Source organism: Ochotona curzoniae, unplaced genomic scaffold, assembly GCF_017591425.1.
Source record: "Ochotona curzoniae isolate NIBS_2020 unplaced genomic scaffold, NIBS_Ocur_1.0 contig_899, whole genome shotgun sequence".
NCBI classification, from domain to species: Eukaryota; Metazoa; Chordata; class Mammalia; order Lagomorpha; family Ochotonidae; genus Ochotona; species Ochotona curzoniae.
The window spans coordinates 2,288,457-2,314,465 of record NW_024466605.1 but is presented as its reverse complement, the minus strand read 5'-3'; the positions used below and the strand labels follow the sequence as shown (position 1 = coordinate 2,314,465).

The 26,009-nt window shown below is 46.1% G+C and overlaps 1 protein-coding gene across 1 annotated transcript in view; it reads left to right on the top strand.

Annotated features, from left to right (window-relative positions):
- Positions 1 to 263: 263 nt before the first annotated feature.
- SLC20A2 (solute carrier family 20 member 2) overlaps positions 264 to 26,009 on the top strand; it is an 89,193-nt gene continuing 63,447 nt past the window's right edge. Inside the window, exons 1-2 of the mRNA XM_040994180.1 lie at positions 264 to 3,815; positions 4,849 to 5,313. The gene's annotated coding sequence lies outside the window, so the exon portion shown is untranslated. The remainder of the gene's footprint in view (positions 3,816 to 4,848; positions 5,314 to 26,009) is intronic.

The window sequence follows — 26,009 nt, the reverse complement described above, 5'->3', positions numbered from 1 at the left end:
GCGCGTGAGTGAGGCCCGTTGCCCTCCCCTCCCCCGCGGCGCCGCCCCGCCCCGGCCTCGAACCCGCGGCCCGCGGGCGCCCAGCGTGGGAGGAGGGGTCGCGTTTCCGTCCCGAGGGCGCGCAGGGGGCGGGGCGGGGCAGCTCTGCACGCGGGGCCGAGGCGAGGGGAGCGGTTGTGAGGCCACGGTTGCATCGTCAGGTTCAGTGACCTTGGGTTTTTTTTTTCTTTTTAAGACTTTGGTGTAGCTTCTTAAAAAAAAAAAAAATGCACACCCCCTCACGTGCCTTCCGGCCTCGGGGCCGTCGCGGTGTGGTCCCCGCCCCCGGGATGGGGAGATGTCCACCTCGCCAGGTCCGTGGCCACCTGCTGCAGACCGGGTCTCCATCGCAGGCGATGAGGCTCCCTCCCACACGAGCTGACAGGAAGTTATTGCTCGGTGTGGAAGCGCACCTGTGCCTGGATTGAAGCCGCTGCTTGCTGCAGCCACGCGCCAGGCTTATTTAGGGTTCTGGCTCGTGCTAGGGTCCACCTGATCCCTAATGCCTGCGCCTCTTCCTGCTGTAGAGTTGGACTGTAGGATTGGAAGAAGGAACAAGTGATGCCAGGCAGTTGGGGGGGGGCGGTGCCAGGCCTGGACCCCCCGGGGTCTCAGGGGACCTGCAGGGATATCTTATACCCCTGCCCCCTACATCTCCTCCCGCCCCTCAGAAAAAGCACAGGTTGCTGAAAAAACAAACAGAAAAAAGCCAACAGTGCTTGAAGACATGGGTTACATTTGAAGGGATCTGAATGAGGAGTAGCAGGACAAGTACCTGACTGCACTTTTGTGCAAGGAGGATATTGGTATAAAATGACTCAGAATCAGTGTGTATTCGAGTTGAGAAGACTGGTGTTGAAAGTCCTGCAGTTAGCTCCTGACTGAGGTACTCCGTCGTTTCTGAGTTCCCGCTGTCTGTCACTGTCACCTAAAGAACAGGTTGTGCCAGGACGTTGGAGGATGGCTCCCTTTTAGAAGCTCCTCTCTTGCTATATTTAATGTCTGTGAGGGTAAACAAACGACACAATGGAATATGAAGGCCAGTTTTTCACTGTTGAAGCCTGCATAATATCAACGTGCATATGAGTGTTAATGGTACATTATCTCCATTGTAGGCAGTTGGAGAAGGTTTGTGTGCCAAGTTTTTTTTTTTTTTTTTGTTTGGCTTGTGGTTTAATATCTTCAGCAATTATTCAGTGGAAAGTCCAGTCATTTGAGCATTCAGGAATGAAGTTTTGATTGGATTTAATTATTTAGTGTGGCTTCCTAAATCAGTCGATGACTTAATTGGCTGTGTAGTTATGATGGTGGTGTGTGTTACGGTCTTGTATTGAAAGGGTTGGGGATGATGGGGCATGGCCTTGTGTCTTACGCTGATTAAAGCACGTTGGAACTGAAGCTGTCCGTTTGGTAGTCCATGGTTTGGGAAGAGGAAAGGATTAAGAATTCTCTGTCAATATTTGCACGAGTTCTTTCTTTGAGAGGCGGGCTCCTTGGGGAAGGAATGGTAGAGTTGTCATGTGAAAGGAGAAGAAAATGCCCCTTTTTTTAGTGCTTGGTTCATCCTGCCTGATTCTGGTGCCTGATTCTGTCATCGTGTGCATCTTGAGGCAGTTTTGATGTCTGTGAGTGATTGTAAGTAGAGGGAGGTGGGTTCTGGAGAGTAAAGCAGAGGGGTGCCAGGCAGAACATGGGTTAGTAAGCCGCATGTAGAATCTTGCAGAAGAACTACTCTAATCATATTGAAGATCTCTTACACGCTGTTTATATCAAGACATGTGGAGAACATCTCCTTCATGTGCTTTATGGGCAATGAAACCAGTTTAGAATACCGTGTGTTACAGTCTGTGAACAATGATTGACTTTCTCATAGCAGCTGTTTGTTTGTGTTTGGAAAGCTGTGGAGCTGGAGTGACAGCCCTGACCCCTGCTGCCCCTGTTGGTAGCACAGGAAGAGAAGCACCACCCCCACCAGACCTTGCTCTCTGGGGAGCCCCTGAAGCTGAGTGCAGACCCTTCTGCCTTACTGCTCTGTCCCCAGGGCCTAGCATGGAGATGTTTGTAGGACCCCCCAGACTGGACTTGCATGCCCTCTTTGGGGTGCTGAAGACCCCACCTCTGTGCAAGGCTGTCCGCTGCCCTGCCTGTTGCCAGTCTAGCCCACCAGGAACTCTTAGAATATAAACTGTTTGTATCACCTTCTTGGGCATTTGTTTCCTTTTTTTAAAATTGTAGGTTTTTTTTTTTTTAATTCCTTCCTAAAAAATGATTTATTTAGAGAGCTTCCATGTGCTGATTCACCACCTCAGAGCCCAAGAGAGCTGGGGCTGGGGACTCATTCCTGGGCTCTGGCAGGGGAGTGGGCAGGAGCCCAGCCTCTGTGACATCTGCTGCTTGTTGGGGCGCTCAGCAGCAGGAAGGGAGGCTCTGGCCCAGGTGCTCCCACCGTGACGCCCAACATCTGCTCCCTCTTGGGCACTTAACTATTGCAGCTCAGAGCCAGGGAGGACATGGTACTCTTTTTGAGACTGGCCTTGGTATCCATTGTGCTAATACAGGCAAGCTACGTTTGTACCAATTGAGCAAACATCCGATACAACAGGGAGACATCAGAGCTGTTTAGAGTAGTAGGTAGTCCGTAGGACAGACCTATGGGGTCCATGTGAGACAGCGTGAGAATTTGGAGCTAAATAAAATAAGAACTACCAGCCATACAGTGCTGGAGCTGTGTCAGACATCACAGCAGGTGCCTTTATATGTTAACCTATTTGAATCTCAGAACGATCCTTTGAAGTAGGTAGAGCTATTCTCCTTTTTCAAGGGAAGTGGAGGCAGCAGAGATTCAGACTCTGTCCGAGGTTGTGATGAAAGTAATGACAGGCAGTGAGGTCCCAGGGTCAGGAAGGTGTCTGTTGGGATTGTTGCCTGCCCTTGGGAGACCTGAAAGTTGATCCCTCAGAAGATGCTCTCTTGAAAATTTGGAAGGCCTGGGAAAGCCCACATGGCCTCCGAGCTGCGAGAGAAGGTTGATACTGACATGACTAGGAGGATTCCGACCATCGATGTGATTGAAGGCAAGAGGGCAGAAAGTGGGTGCTCGTTGTTTATAGTTGTGGAATTCCAGCACAATGGACGTTATGAACTTAGTGTCAGAAAATCTAATGACATAAAGTAATGCCGAGTGACGCTCTCTAGCTGGCTACTTGTTTTGTGAGTGCCTCCTCAACGTAAGCCCTAGCGGTCAAGCTGATGTGCTGGGTGCTTCGCCAAAGGGGTCCTGGGGATCTCTAATGGGTGCTGGCCTTTTCTGGGGAACCTCTACCCGCTTGTCCAGCTTGTTCCAAGCAATGGAGACTGCTGCTACAGGCAGGGATGCTCATCCAACCAAGTCGTGCTTTTTGGTGGGAGAAAGGAAAACAAGCAAACAAACAAAAAAACCCAACCAGTAAAACTGTGTTGTTGATTTGATGACAAACTTTGAATAAAGTCAGTTTGAAGCCATGCGGAATTAGATGAGGGTCTGCAACCAAAATCCATCAAGACGAAGCAGCGTGTTACTCTCTCAGAACCCAAATGTGTATCCCTTCTGTCAGAAGCAGACGTTAGTTTTTGGGGGCGTCGGGCACCCGCAGTCACTGAGTCTGAATGCCGCGGCAGATAGGGGACTGTACACCTCGCCACTCAGCCGCCGTGTGGGCAGCAGAGGAGGAAGTGCCCTTGAAGCCAGCCGGGGCCGCAGAGCTGGTCGGCAGCCAGGGAGGACACGCGCTCTGCAGGTAGAGTATTCCGTGTTCCAGTTCTGCTCCCCTGGGAAGGGTGGGCTGCCTTTGGTTTGGGGTTGGCCACTTCATCTTAACAGCCTACATAGAGGCAAATATTGCCCTACAATTTGTGATCTGCTTACATCTCTGGGAGCTAATGTGCAAAATTTAAGTCAAAATAATTTGTGTTGAAATATTTATCCAATTGACATGTTGGCCTTCACCTTCATATCAGACTCTTTCCCCAGGAGGTAGTTTTCAGAGGGAAAGAAAATGATAAGCCAGTTGGTTGATGGGTGTCTGACCAAGCTCAGGGGACCTAGTGCCATCTTAGCCCCTTTTGTTTATTATATGGTTGCAGAGTGGCTCCCGACATGATGCAGTTCTTCAGCCAGGAGTGTGTCACAGAACGGCCCCACATTTTGTTTTTATAGGGACTAACACATGTCTCCAGGCCAGAACAGGACCTGGGCAGCTGTATTTTAAGCCATGTTCAGACAGCTGTGGTGCCAGTTTGCCTTGTAAGAAAGTAGAACAGAAGAAGCCGATGCCCAGAGCCAGTTCTGTGGCACCAAGCCTTTATTATCAGTAGATGAAACAGGTTTTCAGAATCCTGTGGCTGGAAGAGGTTTTCCAAGTTAGCAGCTCAGTGACTGACTGGACCACTGAGTTTCAGCCTATTACCTCATGCTACTTCCCAGTAAGATGGGAGCACAGGGAGGTGGCATTCGCTGCATATGTGTCCTGCCCTGGCCTTGGTGAAGATTCGAGAGCCAATCACGAGGGGCTTTGGACAGTCAGAAACAATGCTTTTTGTGAATCTCAGAAAGTGTTGATTTGTTTGCAACAGTATTGATCTACCTTGTTGTGGGGCCTTTCTTAGTATTTTGGAAGGTGTCTGTTTAAAGCTGAAGTGACACATTTACAATTTCTCTTTGAATTAATTTTCAGTCTTTGCTAAAAGATTGTGGGAGAATTTATAGTGCATCATTATATTTCTTATTTTCTTTTTAATTTGGTTGATTTTTAATTTTCCGTTTTCTTCAAGGCACCTCACCTTGGAGCAGCAGGACTGGCTTGCATGTCATCGTTGGTGACTGTCTCTGCCTACGCTCACGAAAGACCAGTGGCCCAGGCTTGCTCATTCAGGAAGTCTCCACCAGCCTGCAAGGGGCAGCCGTTGCAGATGTCCACCGTGATGTGTCAGGGGCTGGGAGTGAACGGAGTAGCCAGATGACTCAGCAAGAAACCCCCGGAAGGTTGGCAAGAGCAGAACAAAAGGCACATTGCACGGAGCCGCTCGGGGCCATCTGGGATTCTCCGGCAGCTGCAGATGGCCCTGAAAGTGCCCCGCAGGAGACAGGGCACCCTTCTTGACATGCTCCTGGCGTTATCTCTGTGAACTTACCTGCGTGTGTGTGTGATGTCCTTTTCAGAGCTGCCCCACCTCGTCACCTGCTTCCGATCAGGTGTTATTCAGAGGCGGCCATGGGGCCCCACTCTCAGGCCTCTGGTGAGTTCCCACTGCCTGTTGATGAACCCACTGTGGCCATTCATGCCCACCAAGCACCACGCCCGTTCTCACCGCTCCAGGCTGCTCCCAGCCTCCACACCGCTACTCTTGAACGATGTTTTTGACACTGAAATCTGATTACCCTACTTTTTTTGTTTTAATTGAAAAATAAGAATGCTATCTTCATCAGCAGACCCCTGGTACAGTTGCTGTCCTGTTCTGGGCTGTTTTCCAGTACCAAGAATGAGATAATCACTATTCTCCTTAGCATTGCCCCTCTGTGCTGCTTTGATGTCCTTGCACAGCACTTGTTGTGTTGTGTTGTTGCTGTTGCTCTCATTTTCAAGGTGGGATGAAGGGGCTCTCCCAGGTCTGTTGTCAACTATGTAGAGTATCTTGGGTAGTAGAAATTTCTAGAGACCCCGCAAAATCTTTCAACCTCTGTGTCATCTGTGTTGATGTAAATGTTGCCTTCCTACCCTTTTATGTTTGGGGAAGCAGGAAGAGGCAGGGTGTCCCAAAATGCTGGTCAGCACAAAACAGGGGAGGGTGCTTAGTAGATGAGGCAGCATGCATGTGGATGCATTGGCAGCAGCTCGTTGGTTAGCGTGAGAGGAATGTGACATTGCTGCACCCATTGTTGGTTAGTGTGAGGGGAGTGCGACATGGCTGCACCCATTTTCAGCCCTTCTTACTCATTGTAAGCCAGTGACCACCTTCATAATTTTTTGTCCTATAAACTGAGGCATTTCCTTTTAGCCAAGTTTTACTCAACAATGAGAAATAGTAAGCAAAGAAAGAGGCTTTTTTTTTCCCGTAAGCCGTCTGGCTGTTTCCGTACTTGCTTTCCCATCAAGTCTGTTTGCTTCATTTCCTCATCCCTCACCCTCTCCCCACTGCTCCTCTGACGACGGCTACCTGTGACCTGGGCCTGCCTATGCATTTTTTTCTTATCTCTCCAGAATTTCTTGTTTGATATCTTTGAACTTTGCCAACTCCCCGCTTTTTCTGTGATTCAGCCTCCCCCTTACCCCCTTCTCTTCAGGGCGTATTTATTTGACAAAGAGAGAGGGAAACTGCCCTTCTGTCCACAGGTTCACTTCAAGTGGCTGCCACGGCCAAGCCTGGCCAGGGACCTGAGCCCTTGGGCCACCGGCCGTAGCTTTCCCAGGCGCATTAGCAAGGAGTAGATCAGAAGCGGGGCAGCCAGGAATGGATAGCCACAGGGTAGTGGCTTAGCCAGATGTACTACAATGCAAACCCCCAATTCCGTTTTTCTGTGTGTCGACCTGAGCATGCCTCTGACCTGTTGGTCTGTGTTGTTCTTGAACACCCGCTCAGCGCCTGACCTCTCTGGCTCCTCCTGACTGTGGTTGTGGACTCTGTTCTACCATCCTGACATCTGACCTAGCTCTCTGTACCTTCCTGTTGGTTAGTTCCTGCACTTGAAGGTGCCGTGTGGTGGTCCCGGAGTTTGTGTTCTGGTCTCCTTGTCATTGGCTGTTAGGTGGATTTGCCTGACTCTGTATTTCCTGGGTAGCCTGGATGAATCAATTATTATTAACTTTTCTTGGAACGTTAAACTTCCCATGTTTTCTATTTCTAAGAATTATATGGTATTCTAGAAGACTCATATTACTTTAAAAAGAGGCAAGATAGTCCTGAAGAACTGCGACGTTCATTCCTCCCTGGTCTTGCAAGACTGAAGAACATCCAAAGCAATCTTGGAGAAAGTGGGGCAAGGGCAGCCAGAGAAGGTGGCACTAAGGAGTGGTCCAGAAGCATCAGCTTTACTGCCTATCAAAGGCCTCCCTAGAATAGAGGGGAAGTCATTCCGTGAAGCAGTTTCACATTGCATCATTTGCATTTTTACATTTCCCTTGAAGTTCAGGGACCTTGAATGCTTAACAAAACAGAGACTTGATCTTGTAAATATTCCTTTGTTTTTTTTCTTTGAGAGACTTGATGTCTCCTTAAATATTAACCTGTGTCATTTTGTAATTACACTGTAACATTCTCAAGATTCTTGTGTGGGAAAGCACATCAGTTGTGGAGTCTTGCCCCTCTGGACTCTGTAATTGTATTGTAATCAAAAGATGGTTTTTGGCAAGACTTTATCTTGTGCTGTTAATTTCTATTTTCCCTTATTTCCCCCCCTTTATTCTTTTACTTGCGTGAGTGGGAGACTATCCTGTAATTTAGTTTATTGACGTTCCTAATGTCTGTGAGCTGCTGGAGGTAGACTCATGCAAGTGTAGTTCTGAAACTTGAAAGAGAAAAACCCCACACATCACATATTTTGTGGTGTTTGATCAGAATACAGGCCAGGATTGTGGTGCAATGAGTTAAGCCACTGCCTGCAATGCCAACTTCCCACGTGGGCACTGGTTTGGCTGCTCCAGTTTTGCTGCCAGTTCCCTGATGGTCTGAGAAAAGCAGCAAAAGATGGCCTAAGTGCTTGGGCCCCTTCCCCAGGTGGGGCAGACTGCAAAGAAGCTCCTGGCTTTGGTTTGGCCTACCCCTGGCTCTTGGGTGGCCATTTGGGGAGTGAACCAGTGGATAGACTGTTCTGTCGCTCCCTTTCTCTATAACTCTTTCTTTCAAATAAATCAATCTTAAAAAAGAGAAATGAGAAAGCAAAGTCCTTGCAAGCCCGTCACACTTTTTAAAAACGGTATAAAATAAGAATAGCCCTGCACGTGTTCCTACTGCTGAGCTTTTTTAGTTCCGACAGTGGCAGTCAGGCTTCTCGGAGCTGCAGAAGCTCTGGGCCGGCAGTGTCCTGTGATGTCCACCTCTCATGGCGACAGCCTCAGCCACAGTCAGGCTGCTTGTGGGGATTTATATAACTATGCTTTCTAGGCCTGCGCTGTGAGATGGACAAGACACGGCCACTCTGGGAGCTTACAACTGAGTGTTTAATAATACCCATAAAGTGGATGACTATAGTACGTTGAGGCAAATTATAAACATGTATATATAGCAGCCACTACAGAAATAGATGAGTAGGAAAAGTCAGCATGGGTCATAACTCTGAAAACATAACCTGACATAAACCTGTCTGTCCCGTATAACTTGTGTGCATTGGGCAAGTTACCTCAAGTAGTCAACCAGGGTTTTCCCCTCCGTGCAGTGTTGATGCTATCTGGTAGTTTTGACATATCAGTAAGTGAGATAGTCTGTATGAGATACCAGTGTGGTCTCTTACTCAGGCGTTGCTTAGTAAGCATCCAGTAGAAAACAACAAAAAAAGAAGACAATGCCTTCTGGAGAGCTATACTCATTACAGAGATAATGTGGATGCTCTAAATGTTTGTAATTCCCACATTAAATGAACTTTCATATGTGTTTGTTTTAAGATCTATTTATTTGAAAAAAAAAAAGAGGGAGTGATGAAAGAGAGAAGTGTTCCATCTGCTGGTTCACTCCCCAGATGGCTGCAGAGGCCAGGGCTGGGCTTCATCCCGGTATCCCATAGGGGTGGCAAACATCCAGGCACATGAGCCATCTTCTGCGTTCCCAGGCAAATAGAGTAGCTGGCACACTAAACAGTGTCCTTATGGGACGCTGGTATCAAAGGCAGCAGCTTAATTTGCTACGCCACAAGCCAGTTCCACTTTTATGGTTTTTAAGAAAACCACCCATATTGTGCTGTAGTTAATCTCTTTTTTGGTCAAAAGTTGATTTAGCTGAATCTTTTACCAGATGCCTTTCTCAGTGAGAATTGTCTGTTCCCAGAAACCAGATCCATTTTCAAAAAAAAAATCTTAAAAGTTTGTAACAGTTAAGCATATTTGACAAAAGTATACTGTTGAGTTCACATTCTGTTCAGTCATAAGAATGTCATCTCTCCCGACTGCTGTTAGGAAAGTTAGAGTGTTTTTGGGAATATGTTATCTCCAAATCTTGTGTGGTTGTCATCCCAAACTGTGTTACGTATAGCAACATGCAGCTGTTTCCTATGTTGTGTATCTGTATTTGAGATTTCAGCAAAGGTAGTTTTTCATTATTATTTTGAAAGGTGTTGTTGATGAACCTCCCTTAACAGAATCCATCTGAACAATCTGCATTTAAAAACAAAATCTGAGAGGCGAAGAAGTGGAGTGTCCATTTCTGACCGGCGTCCTCAGATGCCTGCACAGCAGGGATGGACCAGGGCCAAAGCCAGGCCTGCCGCTTCCCTGAGCCATCTGCCACTTCTCAGAGTCTGCAGGAGCTGGGGTCAGCAGCTGTGGCCTGCCACCAAACCTGGGCACGCCACTGTCATCAGCTGGTCATGTCAACCGTTAGGCTCAATGCCCACTGAATCTAATATGCCCTTTTGATGCAGTAATGGGCACAGGAATCCAATATGATCTGGCTTATGTTTGATTAGCTCCCCCAGTTACCATATAGGTCTATGACCCTAGTCTGTGTGATAAATCAAATTGCATACATTTTTCACTCAGGACAGATTCCTTCTCACTTGCTTTGTTTGCCTTTGTAAAAGCTCATTAATCCTGAGTGTTAGCACACTTGTCTTTTACATTGTGATTCTCTGTGTTGTATGAATTGTAATTGGGTAATTTTAAAACATCAGTACAGTGAACATTTCGTTTTAATAGATCCAACCAACGTCACTTAACAGTACTGAAAAATAAAATTGAGTCTGTACTAAATATCCACAGACTGGTTTTTGTTATCATCACCTCCCAAACAGTACAGTACAGCCACCATTTACATTGTGGTAGGTGTTAAAAGTAGCCTAGAGATGATTTAAAGTGGAAGGGAGTGTGTGTGTGTGTGTGTGTGTGTGTGTGTGTGTGTGTGCATGTCTGTGTGTGTGTGCGCGCAGTATACAAACCCTACACCATTTTACACTTGAGAACGTTGATACCTTCAGGGCCCTGGAACCAATCTCCTATGGTTGCCAAGGGGCAGTTCTGTTGAACCAGAGCTAGAAGCCCCAAGTTTGGTAGAGAACAGCATTACGTCTTGTCTAAAGCCTCTTTAAAAATAAAAAAAAAGATTTGATTTTGTGTTTTGTTTCAGTCAAGACAGTCAAGAGGTTTGAATCAGTCAAGTGTGTGTTTTAGGACTGGTGTAGATTTGTGCTGAGATTCATGGTAGGGAAACTATTCCTGTGGAAAGGAAATATGGGGCACCCATCATTTGAGGCCATAGTTTAGACTGGTGCTGGCTAGGAAAGTGGCTTGCATTGGCGCGGTCTGGAAGATGCTCAGCAGTCCCAGGGCCCATTCACAGGAGCCTGTGGAATCACCATGGTGAGAGTCTGGGTAGCACAAGTCTTTTGGGGAAATTGTTCCCAAATGTCACAGAATAGGCTGAGGGAATGGTTTTGCATCTTTTCATTGTTCCATCATGTTTCTTGATAATCTAAGGTTTTTCTGATTTTTATTCCTGGGATTTTTGTTGATATTGTTGATAATAACTGTGGTTGTTATAGAGTCCTCAGTAGGGCCAAGTCTTGACATACATTTAACTTACGTAATTTTCTTTTTTTTTTTTTTCAACAAAATACAATTTTTTTTTAAAGACTACTTTGGTTTATTTATTTAAGAGAGAAACAGAGACAGAGATCCTCTATCTGCTGGTTCCTCACTCCAGTGGCTGCAATGGCCAGGGTTGAGCCAGGTTGGAGTCAGAGGCCAAGAGCTCCATCCATGTCTCTCACCATGAGTGGCCAAGGGCCCGCTCATGTCATTCTTTACCTTTTCACACACAATAACAGGAAGCAAGCAGAGGAGTTGGGATACAAACTGGTAGTTGGATATATGATGTTGGCAATGCAAGTGATAGCTTAACCTACTTTGCCACAATGCTGAGCTCTCATTTTCTTTCTAATGCTGTAAAATGTATTTTATGGAATTTATAGTTACATGGAGCATGCAGTATGTTTTGACTGGTAAATATAAGTAAATAAATAGATGTTAGGAGAGTTCTGCAGATTAGCCGGTTTGCAATATTACATTTGTGAGATTGAGGGAAATTAGGCAGCCGTCCAGGGTTGTGCCAGTTTAAGTTGTGACGCTAGGCTTTTAATTCAAGTCTGGTTCAGTCCCATTCTTTCAACTACTATTCAGCCTTGGCTTTTAAAGTTTTCCCACTGAAAAAGTAAAATACACCTGTTTCATAAATGCATGGTGTTTTCAACAACAAAACGGCATACAATGTGATGTATACCTGTTTATTCCCAAAAACCTTTGTTCCTAGCTGTGGATCAGTTGAGGCTCAGTGTTGGGAGTAACTGATGCTTAATGAAAGAATCACATGACTCAGAAATGTATAGAGGAGAGAGTGAAAAAAATTAGAAGTAATTCTACAGACTGGGGCACAACACTTTGAAAACAGTTTTCCTGACTCTGATGTAGAAATATATTTACATGTGTTTTGAATGTTTTTAACTTTTTTTTCACTTTATTTGAAAGGCAGAGAGAAAGAAAAATCTCATTTCCTGGTTTCTTCCCAAATACTTGTAAAAGCTTGGTCTGGGCCTAGTTGAAATCAGGAGCCCAAAACTCAGGCTGGGTCTCCCACATTTGTGGCAGAGTCCTAAGTGCTTGAGCCATCACCGACTGGACGTTAACAGGAAAGTGGAAATGCAGCTGGGACTCAAAGCCAAGCACTCCAATGAGTACTGGAGTCTCAGACAGTGTTGTAACCATTGCACCACACAAAAGCTGGTCTGTAACATAGATTGTATATTGCTTCTTTGATTTATTCTGTTTTGGCCGTCATTGCATTGTATCTTCATGAATTTTTTTTGCATCTAAAAAAATAAAATAAGCTTGTAGGTGAATTTAGGATTTACAGAAAATTTGCAAAAATGGTACTGAGTTCCTGTGTATCTTGTATCCATTCCTGTATATCCCGTATACCATTCTTGCATTGTAAACATTTCATGCTGGTGACATTCATTTATGAAAAATAACAAGCTGGTGTCAATGCATTGCCAAACCTGAACTTCTTGTTTCCTTAGTTTTTTTTTTTTTTTCAAAGATTTATTTTTATTGGAAAGTCAGAATTACAGAGAAAGAAGGAAAGACACAGAGAAAGATCTTCCATCTGCTGGTTCACTCCCCAAGTGGCTGCAGTGGCTGAAATGGCTGGAGCTGAGCTGATCCAAAGCCAGGAGCCCGGAGTTTCCTCCAAGTCTCCCATGTGGGTGCAGAGTCCCAAGGCTCTGGGCCGAGCTCATTGCTTTCCGAAGCCACAAGCAGGAAGCCGGAAGGGAAGTGAGCAGGGATGGGATCCCAGGCATGCAAGACAAACCAGTGCCCATGTGGAATCCCAGGCATGCAAGGCGATGACTTCAACCACTAGGCTACAGTGCTTGGCCCCCGTTTTCCTTAGTTTAACCACATGTCATTTTCTGTCCCAGAATCCCCACTAGGGCCCACCCTTCGCTGGCATGTGTCCTCCAGCTCCTCTGGGCTGTGGATGGATTCTGATGCTTCTTTCTTTAGGACCTAGCTGTTAGTGGTGGACCAGTTTAGATCTTTGAATTGAATATGCCTCATCTTTAGCCTGGACGTCAGGGTTTGGGCAACACCCGATTTCTTCATGTTGTCTCAAAGGTCCCCTGGCTGGGGTAGCATTTGTCAGGTGTCTCTGCTGTGGAGTTACCTTGTTCTTTCCTTTCCATGCTGTGTTCTGGTATGGTGGGGTTCTTAACAGTACACCTGCTCGAAGGCAGAGTATCTCGCTTGGTATTGGGAACTCTGCAAGGGAATTTGTCAGTCTTTCTCCCAGTGAATTATTTATCCAGTCACTTATGTTGGTGTACCCTAATGAATCGTTGCATTTTGAGTTACAGTCTAGTACCATTTATGAATCTCTGCACGTTTACTGCAGCATTGCCCCTTGGAGATTTCTCAGTTGCCTGCTCCTATTCCTGTGGTGTTATTTTTTCTTTCTTGTTGCTTTTAAAGTTTTTTTTTTTTTTTAAGGAAGGATTTACAGAGTAGGAGAGACACAGAAAGAAAGATCTTCCATCCAATGTCTACAACAGCCAGAGCTGGGCTGGTCTACAGTCAGCAGCCAGGAGCATCTTTGGGTCTAAAGTGTGGGCGCAGTGTGGGCCATCCTCCGTTGCCTTCCCAGGTCATAGGCAGGTAGCTGGATCAGAAGTGGAGCAGCCAAAACATGAAGCGGTGTCCATATGGGATGCTGGTACTTGCAGATAGAGGATCAGCCTGTTGAGCCACTGTGCTGGCTCCTGTATTCTTGCTTGTAAAATAGCTGTGTGGTATTCCACTAAAAAATGTGTCGTAATGGATTTAACCAAATCCTTACTGGTGGTAACTTTGGTACCAGACTCTTCTTTACCACTGCTTCCCTTTAGAAACAGCACGGTGATAACCCGTCCTCAGAAGATGTACTTATTAAAATCCAGGAAGATTTTCCACATGGGAACAAGGACTCACATTCCCTTGTCTGTGATTTGTGACTGCAGGCTACTTGGGCAGAGCATTTGCACCTTTCCCACAGGAAATAGAGATGTGTCTGTGCTTGGAGGTGCTGCCCTTGCTGTTTCTCCTCAGGCCTTACTGATCCACCTCTCCTGAGAAACCCGTGTCTCGATGCAGACTGCATTACTGTAGGAAATTGGCAGAGGATGAATTTCAGCTCCATTTCAAAAAAAGAGAGAGAAGGGCATTTTAGAATAAAAGCTTCAGACCTGGAAGGGACTCCAGAAAAAAGTCCAGATGCATCTCAAGTAGGGAGTGGTTGCCTGCTGGGGACTGTGCTGCTGTTCCTGGGAGTCTCAGCAGGTTTCCTGTCCCATGCTAGGAAAACGCACAGCTCTGCCATGGCAGATGTCAAATATGAGGGCATTTCAAGCAGTTTACGGGGAAACAGAATGAAAAATCATTTGGGTGCAGAAAAACTTGGAAATTTTAGTACCATGATTTGTGTGAACTTTGCTAAGACTCCTCAGTATGCATGGAAATTAGACAATCTCTGTGTCCCTATCACACAGCTTTGTATGTCAGTTTCCAACCAGTCTTCTTTAAAACCCTACACGCTCCCCACCACCACAGTATTTAGAGGCGAATCCCAGATTTTAAGTCACTTCACCCTTAACTATATTGGTTTAATCAAGAGAAAGACATTTTTCGAAGCATAACCTTGATACCATTAGCATACCTTAAAAACATTTCCCTTTAAAGGGATATTTAAAATGATATTCAGTTATAAAAACTCACAACGCTTGCATTCCCCATGTTAGACTCTGGCTGTGCTGAAGGCAACGGCAGTTCTTGTAGACTCCTCCCAGGACAGAATGGCCTAGCTCGTGGCTTCCTTCAGAACTGCCTCTTGGAGGCACTTACATTCTCTGATCACAGTCCTTCAAAGGCAGGGAGCTTTGCAAAGATTGTATGACAGCTTGACAGCTTTCTACTAGTCGTATTTATTTGCTTCCCTCCCCTTGCCCTTGCTGCCTGCTTAACTCTTTTTTTTTTTTAAGATTTATTTATTTTATTAGAAAGTCAGATATACAGAGAGGAGAGACAGAGAAGAAGATCTTCCATCCTTTGATTCACTCCCCAAGCAGATGCCATGGCCAGAGCTGAGCTTATCCTAAGCCAGGAGCCCACACGGGTGCAGGGTCCTAAGGCTTTGGGCCATCCTCGACTGCTTTCCCAGGCCACAAGCAGGAGCTGGATGGGAAGTGGAGCTGCCAGGATTAGAACCTGTGCCCATATGGGATCCTGGTACATGTAAGGCAAGAATTTTAGTCACTAGGCTGTTGTGCCAAACCTGCCTGCTTAACTCTTTAAAAAGTTTAATTTGAGACCCGGCACAATGACCTAGCAGCTAAAGTCCTCGCCTTGATTGCACCTAGCTTCCATATGGATGCCGGTTCTAATCTGTATGTATGTCTGACTTTGCAATAAAAATAAAATAAATCTTAAAAAAAATTTTAATTTAAAAGGCAAATGTACAAAGATCTGCTGGTTCGCTCCTCAAAAGGCTGCAAAGCCCTTGCTGAGCTGATCGAAGCCAGGAACCAAGAGCTTTCCTCTGGGTCTCCCATGTGGATGCAGGGGCCGAAGGACTTGGGACATCGTCAGCTGCTCTCCCAGGCAATACGCAAGGAACTGTTTGGGAAGCGGAGCAGCCAGACATGAACTAGTGCCCTGATGGGATCCTGGTGGAGAATTAGCCTACTACACTGCTCCTCCACTACCAGCTCCCACCTCCCAGCCTAACATTTTTAAGATTTGTTTATTTATTTATATCGGAAAGACAGATATACAGAGAGGAGGAGAGACAGAAAGGAAGATCCTCTGTCCACTGATCTACTCCCCAAGTGTCTGCCATGGCTAAAGCTGAGCCTATCTGAAGCAGGAGCCTCTTCTGGCTCTCCCACACGGGTGTAGGGTCCCGAGGCTTTGGGCCATCCTTGACAGCTTTCCCAGGCCACAAACAGGATGGGAAGCAGGGCTGCCAGGATTAGAACCAGCGTCCATATGGAATCCTGGGCATGCAGGCGAGGACCTTAACCACTACGTTATCTTGCCGGGCCCTAGAATAGCTTTTTGACATGCTGTTACGATCTGCAGTGTCCTGAGCTGAGTTATAAAGAAGGCCAGGGAATCTTCTTTTGCATTTCCCAAGTGAGACTGAAACCAATCTTAACTCACAATTTTATTTCAAATGTGTTGCAAGTGAGTGCCCATCTTGCCGGCCATGGTTGTCCAGAAGCCCTGTGGGTGATTCCATCGGGCTTAGACCCTCCTGGGCTGTGTCTATGCAGCTCGTGCTGACTGGCCACGCCTTTACCTGGCCCTCCACCCAGGGTGAAGTGCAGCCTTTGTGTCACTGCTGGATGTTGGTTGTAAATGTTATCTAACATGTGTCCACCAGCTGGAAAGAAATCAGTGTTGATTTTTATCTTGTTCCCAAGCCGAAGTTGAAAGATTAAATAAGCATGATGGTTTCAAGTACATCTGTGGCGGAGCATATTCAGTTATCTTAGGGTAATGCCAAGGCAGGCTCCTTCAGAATGTCCTGGAAGAGGGCATGGCATGAATAATCTATGTGTGGGCTTCAGAGTTGTTTGCACCAAGGTGGACTTTTCTCTCCCTTTTCTTACCTGCTTTTTGACACACCTTGATGTTGTGGATTCGAGCTTATTGGATTTGAGCATCGCGTTTAGCGTGATTTGCTGTGAGAGCAGACATGTTTGAGATGCATCTCTGGAGTCTTTTCACCTGCTCTGCCTCTTTTAAGACATGTTTAAAACCCTTCCTTGATACACTGCTTTTTCCTCAAAATTCATTTTGCTTTCAACTTGTCATTCTGTCTTGTGTTTTGACATCCCGGCTTACAAACTTGCTGGAGTATTATCTGCCTGGCCCACAGTTTCTGAATCTGAAAAGTGAGGCTATTCTTTGGCAATCACCTTCACAGAGTGAAGGTGTAATGAGAGTGCATTACACTCTGAGTGCAGAGTGTGATGAGCTGGTTTCAGTCCTGGGCCCACAGCAGGTGCTGTTTTAAGTTCCCTGGCAGACATTGTTTTCTTTGTAATCATGTTTCTTCATGTGTTGACACCTTCAGGTGATGAAGACCAGAGACCTCTGTATCTTAAAGAAGTGAATCCCTAAACAGCTTCCCCAGACTCTTTAAACTTTTTAAGATGGTTATAGATTGACAAAGCGTTGCACAAGTAGGACAGAGTCCCCATGTGTGCACAGACAGAGGTGTACGAGATCAAAGCCGGAAGGGTGAAAGCCCAGGGCCAGCGAGTGTGTTCGGATGTCAGGAGCTTTATGTGCGTTCACTGGGGTAGGAGTGTGGGCCGTTCTGTGCAGCGTGCTCAAGGATGTAGGTTTGCGTGGCTAACCCAAAATAAAGAAGCAGAGCTGATCCCTCGTCTTCTCCATGTAGCCACCACCCCCAGCGTCTGCTGACCATTGGTATGCTCTCCCTCTTTGTAATGCTGTCAGTTCAAGAACACGATGCAGCTGGAGTCCCCACAGTGCATTGCCCTTTGTACCTGGCTCCACCCTGGCCTTCTGTTCCCGTGGTTAGGTGTGTCCACAGTTCATCCCTTCTCACTGCTGAGCAGTGTGCCTCGGTGTGGGAATCCCACAGTGCAACCATCTGTCCATTGAAGGACATCTGGCTTGTCTCTATTTGGGGGCTTTTACAAATAAAGTCACTGTAAGCATTTATATTCAGGGGTCTGTGAAGACTGAAGTTTTCTGTTGAGAGTGTCATTCCAGATTTTTAAAAATGAGCCATCGTGGGCCTCTTTGAGAATCTGCGCTTGTAATACAGACAGTTAGCACTTGTACATAGAGAAAGGCAGGTATTTCTTACTGTCAACCACTATAAATAATAGACATTGTCCTGGGTTTTTATGTATCTTATGGTATGGTTTGCAGCATGAACCCAAAGTATAGAATCCTGGCTTTTGCATACTGTAATAACATGGACTAAATAAATATTAACCATTTTGTTAATCCCTTTCCACATTTTGTTGATCTTTCTCTTCCAGGGTAAATTAGTCTTCTCAAGAAATGATTTTCTTTTCATCAAATTCTTTGGCACTGTGGTAGATGCTGAATTTTTAAAATACTACAAAGATTAGTAAAAAAAAAAAGGATGAATGCGTTGATTAAGTATGTTCAGTGACATTTCCCTTAATAAGACAAGCAGAGCTGGCATTTCTGTTTTTCAACATAATGTTTGGGGCCTGAGTCACTGTCTCCCAGTAATATACTGGGATACGTGATAAATTCTTAGTAGGATGAGGTTATAGATCATGAGGGTTCTTAAAGAAGCTTGCAGAGAAGTGGAATTAGAAGATAAAATGTATGTGGTACAAAAAAAAATTAGAGATCTTTCATGGTTTTTTCCTAACATGCATTTTCACAAACTTTTTGAAGGTCCCTCATGTTTCTTTTGACATGTTAAGGAAGTCTGACCCTGATAGCCATAAAGTTAAATAATTGTCTCTGAACAAAAACATTTTTTTTAATGTGAGAGACAGAATGGTATCTTCCATCCCTCCCCAGTGCACACCACAGACAGGGCTGGGCCAAGCCAAACCCAGGAATCCAGATTTCCTCAGGGTCTCCTGAGAGCAGGAGGGGGGCAGGGAGGAACCCCAGGATGCCGGCTTCACATTGGCTCCTTCCCAGGATGTATGTTAGCAGGAGGTTGGATTGGAAGCAAAGCAGGAGCTCAAACCCAGGGTGCGCCAGAAACCCACTCCAAATTCAAGTAGTTCTCAAAGCGGGCATCAAAAGTCAGCATCGGGACAATTGAGATTGCAGACGGATAGGCACTAGCTGGTTGTCTGCTGCACCTGCTGGCCTTCTAAGAACTGATGAAGGGACCCGCTTTGTACCAAGTGGGAAGAAAGGCAAGAAACATAATGTTCCTCATTCAAGGAGCCAATTAGAATGTCTCAAGTGTAACACTTCATCAGTCTCCTTTGAGAGAAGGAAGGAGCTGTTCACTGTCCACGGTTCACTCCCCAAGTGCCTGCAACAGTGGAAGCTGGACTTGCCAGAGGCTTCAGTCCGGGTCTCCGGAGTGGGCTGCAGGAACCCACGTACTTGAGCCATCTCTGCAGCCGCCCTGCACTGGCAGAGAGCAGGGACGTCCTGCTCCCGTTGGCCTTTGAAAAGATGCATGCCAGGTGACTGAGCGCTCAGCCAGCCAGAGCAGCACTGTGCTCACTCTGCCTGACCGTGTCTGTGTGGTCTGCGTGCCTTCCCATGGAGTGACCAGCCTGGGTCGCGCACAGCTTTTGTGTTAGGCTCTGGTGAGGGGAGCTTTCTCCAGAGGGGTTTGGGGTGTCATTCTTCTGAGCGATGGGCATATTTAAGCAACAAACCCTGACTGCTGTTTGTAACAGCAGGATGCAAATGCCCCAACTGTGGAAAATTCCAAACTGTTCAACAGTCAAAAGGGAAATTCAGCTTCATCTGGAACAACCTACAGTTGGGAGACTGTTAGAAAGTGAAGGGTTTTTTTTTAAGGTTTGTTCCTTTTTATTGGAAAGTCAGATCTGCAGAGAGAAGGAAATAGAGAAAGATCTTCCATCCGCTGATTTAGATTTACTCTGCAGGTGGTCACAGTGGCCAGAGCTAAGCTGATCAGAAGCCAGGAACCACGAGCAGCTTCCAGGTCTCCCAAGTGGGTATAGAGTCCCAAGGCCTTGGCCCATCCCAGGCCACAAGCAGGGAGCTGGACAGGAAGTGGAACAGCCCACAAACAAGCGCCTGTCTGTGATCCTGGTGCATGCAAGGCAAGGACTTTAGCCACTAGGCTACCGCACTGGGCCTGGAAAATAAAGCTGTTAGAAAAACCTGCTTAGAATGTGGGTGTGAGATCAGAGCACTGACAGATCCTGTTATTAGGTGTATTTTTTTCATTTTGTAAAATATCAATATTTACTTGTAACAAGTGAAAGTATGCAGGTTGGAGTTAAAAAGTAAGAATTAACTGCTCATACATGTTAACAGGCTGAAATCAGTGCTTTTCCATGCCTTTTTTAAAAAAAGATGTATTTTTATTAGAAACAAAGATTTACAGAGAGAAGAAGAGACAGGGAAAGATCTTCCATCTGCTGGTTCATTCTACAAGTGGTTACAACAGCCAGAGTTGAGCTGGTCTAAAGCAAGGAGCCAGGAGCCTCCTCCTGGTCTCTTATATGGGTACAGGGTTCCAAGGCTTTGGGCCATCCTTGACTACTTTCCCAAACCACAGGCATGGAGTTGGATGAGAAGTGGGGACAGTCGGAATACCAACCGGCACCCATATGGGATCCTGGTGCATGCAAGGCGAGGACTTTAGCCACTAAGCTACTGCAGTAGTCCCGCCATTTTTCTTTGTCTACTTATAAAAGCACAGGTGATGGGCCTGGCACAATAGCCTAGCAGCTGAAGTCCTAGCCTTGCATGCACCAGGATCCCATATGGCGTGCCTGTTGGTATCCCACCTCCCTGCTTTCCATCCAGCTCCCTGCTTGTGGCCTGGGAAAGCAATCGAAGACGGCCCAAGTTCTTGTGACACTGCACCTGTGTGGGAGACCCAGAAGAGGCTCCGGGCTCCTGGCTTCGGATAGGCTCAGCTCTAGCTGTTGCATCTACTTAGGGAGTGAACCATCGGATGGAAGATCTTCCTTTCTGTCTCTGCTCCTCTTTGTATATCTGATTATCAATGAAAATATATAAATCTTAAAAAAAAAAACCACAGGTGATGAAATTAGGATCATGAGTTTTAAATTTCTTTTTTTTTTTTTTAAAGATTTATTTTATTTTTATTGGAATAGTCAGATATACAGAGAGGAGGAGAGACAGAGAGGAAGATCTTCCATCCTATGATTCACTCCCCAAGTGAGCACAATGGCTGGTGCTGTGCTGATCTGAAGCCAGGATCCAGGAACTTCCTCCAGGTCTCCCACACGGGTGCAGGGTCCCAAAGCTTTGGGCCGTCCTCGACTGCTTCCCCAGTCCACCAGCAGGGAGCTGGATGGGAAGTGGAGCAGCCAGGATTAGAACCAGCACCCATATGGGATCCCGGTGTGTTTAAGGCAAGGACTTTAGCTGCTAGGCCACACCGCCGGGCCTGAGTTTTAAATTTCTAAGTAGGTCACTGTCTAGAAATTTTTCTGAGGTTTGCTTTTCCTTTTTGATATGTTACAGCCATTTTTCCAGTTTAATAAAAATTTAGCTATTGCTTTGAAAATATAATTTTAAAAGCAGAAAGTATGAATAGCTGTTATGAATAAATATGAGTTAGCCATTATTCAGCCATTTTTCTGTAAGAAACGTTCAGGCTGCTATCTTCTCTTTATGTAAATGGGGTTTTTTTGCCATTATAAACTGTTGCGATGTGTTTTTTTGTTAAGGATAATGTTTTTCTGTATTCTTATAATCCATGGGTTGATTTTGACCACATAGTTTTAGTTTCTGGATATTTTCTGTCAGACTGTCCGCCGATCTCCAGTTAATTGGCTCCCTCTGAGTACTGCAGTAGGCTCGGGGGAATCTCGAGGTCGGGACGCTGCGGCATCGATGAATGTGTCTCCGTGGCCGTGCAGTCTCTGGCGTGGGCCTCACAGAGACAGCTTGGGAGCATCTCACGGTCCTTGTAAAACCATGCGCAGCGGCACCACGCATGGCTGCCTGCATCAGAGTGTAGCACTGGACCTAGAGAACCCGTCAGACTGTTGGGTCTCTGTCAGTGGCCCTTTTTCAGTCACAGGGTCCTCTTTGTGCATACTGGTTAAGTTCATGTAACGTCCACATGACATTGAGAATAATCCCAAGAGATTGTACTGATGCTCTAAAATTAGCGAGGAGAAATACACTCAGGGTAAGCCTCCTGCAAGACTTAAGGAACACGTCTGCAATGCACAAACAGGAAAAATAGCTCCAGGTTTACTGGACCGCAGTCTTCCGTGAAGCGTCTCGGCTATGGAAGCTCAGAGCAGGAGCCCAGGCAGGTTGCCTCTGCGCATGCGCACAGCGCGTGGCACTTGCTTCCCTGCCTTGTCAGCCGGCAGGGCCCCGCTGGATGCGGCGCGTGGGAGCCACCCGCTGCTGTTTAGGTGAAAACTTGGCGAAGGTGAGGCACGAGGCCAGGGGTGGCTTCGGACACCGTGAGGACATGTCTCAGGGGAACAGAAAGGAACCAGGATAGCAGTGCTTGGAGGAGGCGTGGGGACTCAGGAAGATGGAATGCAGAGTTGCACGCCATGTTGGAAAAGGCAAAATGTGGAACTCGCCACGGCCCAGGGTCTCCAGCCGTGGTCCACGGTGTCCAGTGGTGGCGTGGGCTGGACTTCAAGGCCATGGGTGACTGGGCTGGGGCTGCAGGCTGACGCATCCGCCTAGGGGGGCGGCTGGAACACAAGATGTGAGGAATTTTTTCCTCGGGGGTGTTATGCATCTTTCTCCCCAAACAGGAGACTATGATAGCACTCATCTCTAAGTAGGAAGGAGTACTTTGGCTTCGGAACTACATGATTATCAGTACGTGAATTTCAGAAGGACCGAACCGAGATGGCGAGATGGGGGGCGGGGGCTGAATCAAGATGGCGAGATGGCGGTAGATCAGGTTCTCATCTGAAACCCAGGGCATAAGTTACCTGGCTGTGTAGCCGAAAGTCGCCAGTCTAGATTTGCAAAATGCTGCGGCTTTAAGATTTGATTTTGATATGTCAGGGAGGAGAAAGAGCAATCTTATCAAGCTACAAAAATGGGTAAAAAGTTTTCACGGTTTCCAGTCCTTACAGCTTCGGGCAGCTGGCATGCTGTCTCCTATTGTTCTGGATTCTGATTTGGATAAAGCACTGTGTGGAATTTGCATCATGATTATGACTCATATTTGCATAGTGACTTGTGTAGGGTACAAAGGTTGAGACTGAGCTGTGTCTCTTATTATCCCTCAAATAATAGAAGCAATATAAAGATCCCTTAGGTTATAGAAATGGGAAAATATTGTCTGAAATTTTTTATGTGAAACTTTTAAAAACCCCTTGTCTCCCATTAATACTATCAGAACGGGCTGGGGCTGCTACCATGAGGGCACCTTGGTTTCTGGTCCTTCATGATGATGATGATGATGATTTTAATTTATATTTATTGAAAAGGCATATTTACAGAGAAAAGGAGAGACAGAGAGAAAGATCTTCCATCCACTGGTTCCCTTCCAAAATGGCGACAATGGCTGGAGCTGAGCCAACCCAAAGCCAGGGGCCAGGAGCTTCTTCCAGGTCTCCCACACAGGTACAGGATCCCAAGACTTTGGACCATCCTCCACTGCTTTCCCAGGTCAGAAGCAGAGCAGCTGGGACATGAACCAGCACTCATTTGGGATGCTGACACTACAGGTGGAGGATTAGCTTGCCACCCCAACCTGCTGGCCCCAAAATAGGCTTTGTTTTTTTTTTTGTTTGTTTGTTTTGTTTTGTTAAAAAAAAAAAAAAGCTGTAAGGAAATCTGGAGCTAATAAAAGTTTTTCCTTTTCCATGGTTTACATGAAAGGCTCTCAACTTGGGAAAATAAATATAATACTTTTTGGTAATTTAAGGAGAATTTATTTCTTATGGTTTTGAGAGGTAGAGAGACAGAGGTACACAGGCAGATGGACATGCAGAAAGGGTTCCTGTCCACTGATTGACCCCCAGCACCAACTTGAGACCCAGGAACTCAGGCCTGCCAGGTGGGTGGCAGGAACCCAAGTGCTTGAGCTGACATTGCCACCTGCCAGGGTCTGCATAAACAGGAAGCCCAAGGGACCAGCCTCCCTCCCACATGGAATGCAGGCATCTGAACTGCTAGCCCCAACACCTGTCCCACATATTTTGAAATACCTTCCAGCCCTTCCAGGGAGAGCTGGCATGTGTCTTGTGACAGTACCCTCTTCTGCTGCCTCCCAAAGTGAAACCAGATGAAACCAGGTTGCTGGGAGACTCTCATCGCCAAGGGCAGTTAGAACCCTATAGGAGCCTCTGGCCTGTTTTCAGTCAGTATAGAGCCACCAGTCCCCCAGAGAGAACACTTCTCGGGTTATCTGGTCGGGAACAGATCACATCCACTTATAGAGAAACTTAAAAAATCAGAAGATAAATCCTCAGCCCGAGTCCCAGGCTCTGTTGACGCCGCGGGCTTGGGCACTGCCCCTTCCACCAGAGCTTAGAGAAGCTCAAGGTCTGACATGGAGCAGGAGGAACCTGAGGATGTTTCAAATGACGCCATGTAAAGCAGGGCTTCTAATTGTCCCCAAGAGCTCTGTCGCTGAGAGTCCCTGCACCTACCGGATATCCAAAAGCAAGAAGTACAGTGGCCCATGTACTGTGGCAGCTACTCGAAGCCCCACCTGCCGGGGGTCCAACCAGGAATCCTCCTCGTTGTCCCTTAGGAAGTGTTGAAATCTCTATGACATTCAAAAAACTCCAACTAAAATACTGTGCTTTATGTATATTTCAAGTTGTGTTTGCAACAGTTATAGGAAGTGGCTTCCCTTGCTTTCTACTTAAAATTTTATTCGATCCATAAAAAAACATGCATATTTATGAAATGCCAAGTGATATTCTACATATTTATATATTGTGTAATGTTCATTCAGTGAAGGCAAATATATCTCAAATTTCTATCATTTCTTAATAGGGAAAACAAGATCCTTTCAGGAAATCTACTCTTATCCTCATTTAAAAGATGAGCAGCAAGAATCCAGTGAATCCCTGCCTACCATGTCAGAACTGGGATTTGTTTGACTCAGCCCAGCAGTGCAGCCCTACTAGAATGTTCTGGAGTGGGTGGTTGGCCAAGTAGGTAAGGCACTGCTTGGGATCCAAGGACCTGGATTTGAGTCTCAGCTCTGCTCCTGGTTTCAGCTTCCTGCTCATGCGCACCCTGGGAGGGAGCAGGTGAATCGACAGATACATGATCTTTCTCCCTGTCTGTCTCTTCCTCTTGGCCTCTCTCTCTCTCTCTCTCTGCTGTTCACATAAAAGCAAAACATTCTGTAGCCATCTTTGAGGAGTTCTTGAATTTCAAATTCATAGGCCTCTGCAAAGTGAGACTCACACCATTTTCTGTCATGGACATTGTATAATCATACAAATCCTGAAAAGCCCAGGAGTTTGCTTACCAAGGAAAAATTGCTACTTGCTCTTGAAACAGACTTGACTACATGTATGAAACCAGTGGTTTGGTGCTTGATTCTCATTAATTTGCCTAGAATTAGATGGAGCCTAAAGGGAAGTGGGCATTTATGATTAGCACAGCTCATTAATTCAGGCTCTCTCCAACATGGAATTGGCATGGTTGCACTTGTGGCAACTGAAGTTTACCTGTGTCATATCTGGGTCTGAGTGGTTTTTAAACAAAGAAGTAGTGTCAATAAAATTGCAGGAGAAAAACAACTTATTTTGACATAGCAGAATATTTTCAAGTACCCTAAGTAGAGGTATTTCTGATAACAGTACTTTGGACTGTCATTTAAAACCTGACAACTATTTCACTCAAAAATTGAAGTAGTAAAACTGCATTTACATTTAAGTATATGGAGCTGCTTTCAGCCAAATTCGTCTGTGGAGTTCATTATGATTTTATTATATTGCTTTTTGAATTAAATCGAATGTTTGACTTTTTCCCCAAAAAATTTCAAAGTGCAGTACATTTCTGCTTTCTTATTCCAAACTAGCTGGAATAGTGAGAACTCCTAGGCATTCAGGTTGTGTTGTGCATCATCACCTGGGGATGGAGAGTCCTTGTCTCCTCTGAAGCTGTTAGCCACCCCATGTTGGCCTCTAGAGTTACCAGCCTGGCGTCTGACATCAGCAAATGCAGAATTAAGGTCCCGGTTTCCAAGCAGAGGAGGGGGAGCCTGTGGGCTGCAGCTGGGACACCCGAGAACCTGCCTTTCCCTCCTGCTCTGGGAGCATGAGCCCCACACAGGAGAAGGGCAGGAGAACACATGCCATACTTTGTACTTTCTGCATACCGTTGCTGGTGACAAAGCCCTGCCCATATACGGACGTTCATTCCTGGCTGTGTGTGTGTGTGCGCGTGTGTGTAAGCACAGGAGCCTGCTTAGCCAAATGTCCGATTGTAGCAAGTTCCACGTGCCTTACAAATATATATTCACGTAGCTCTTTATACACGAGGCACATACCATTTTAGCCCATCTTAAAGATGCACAGGGACAGCAAGCTT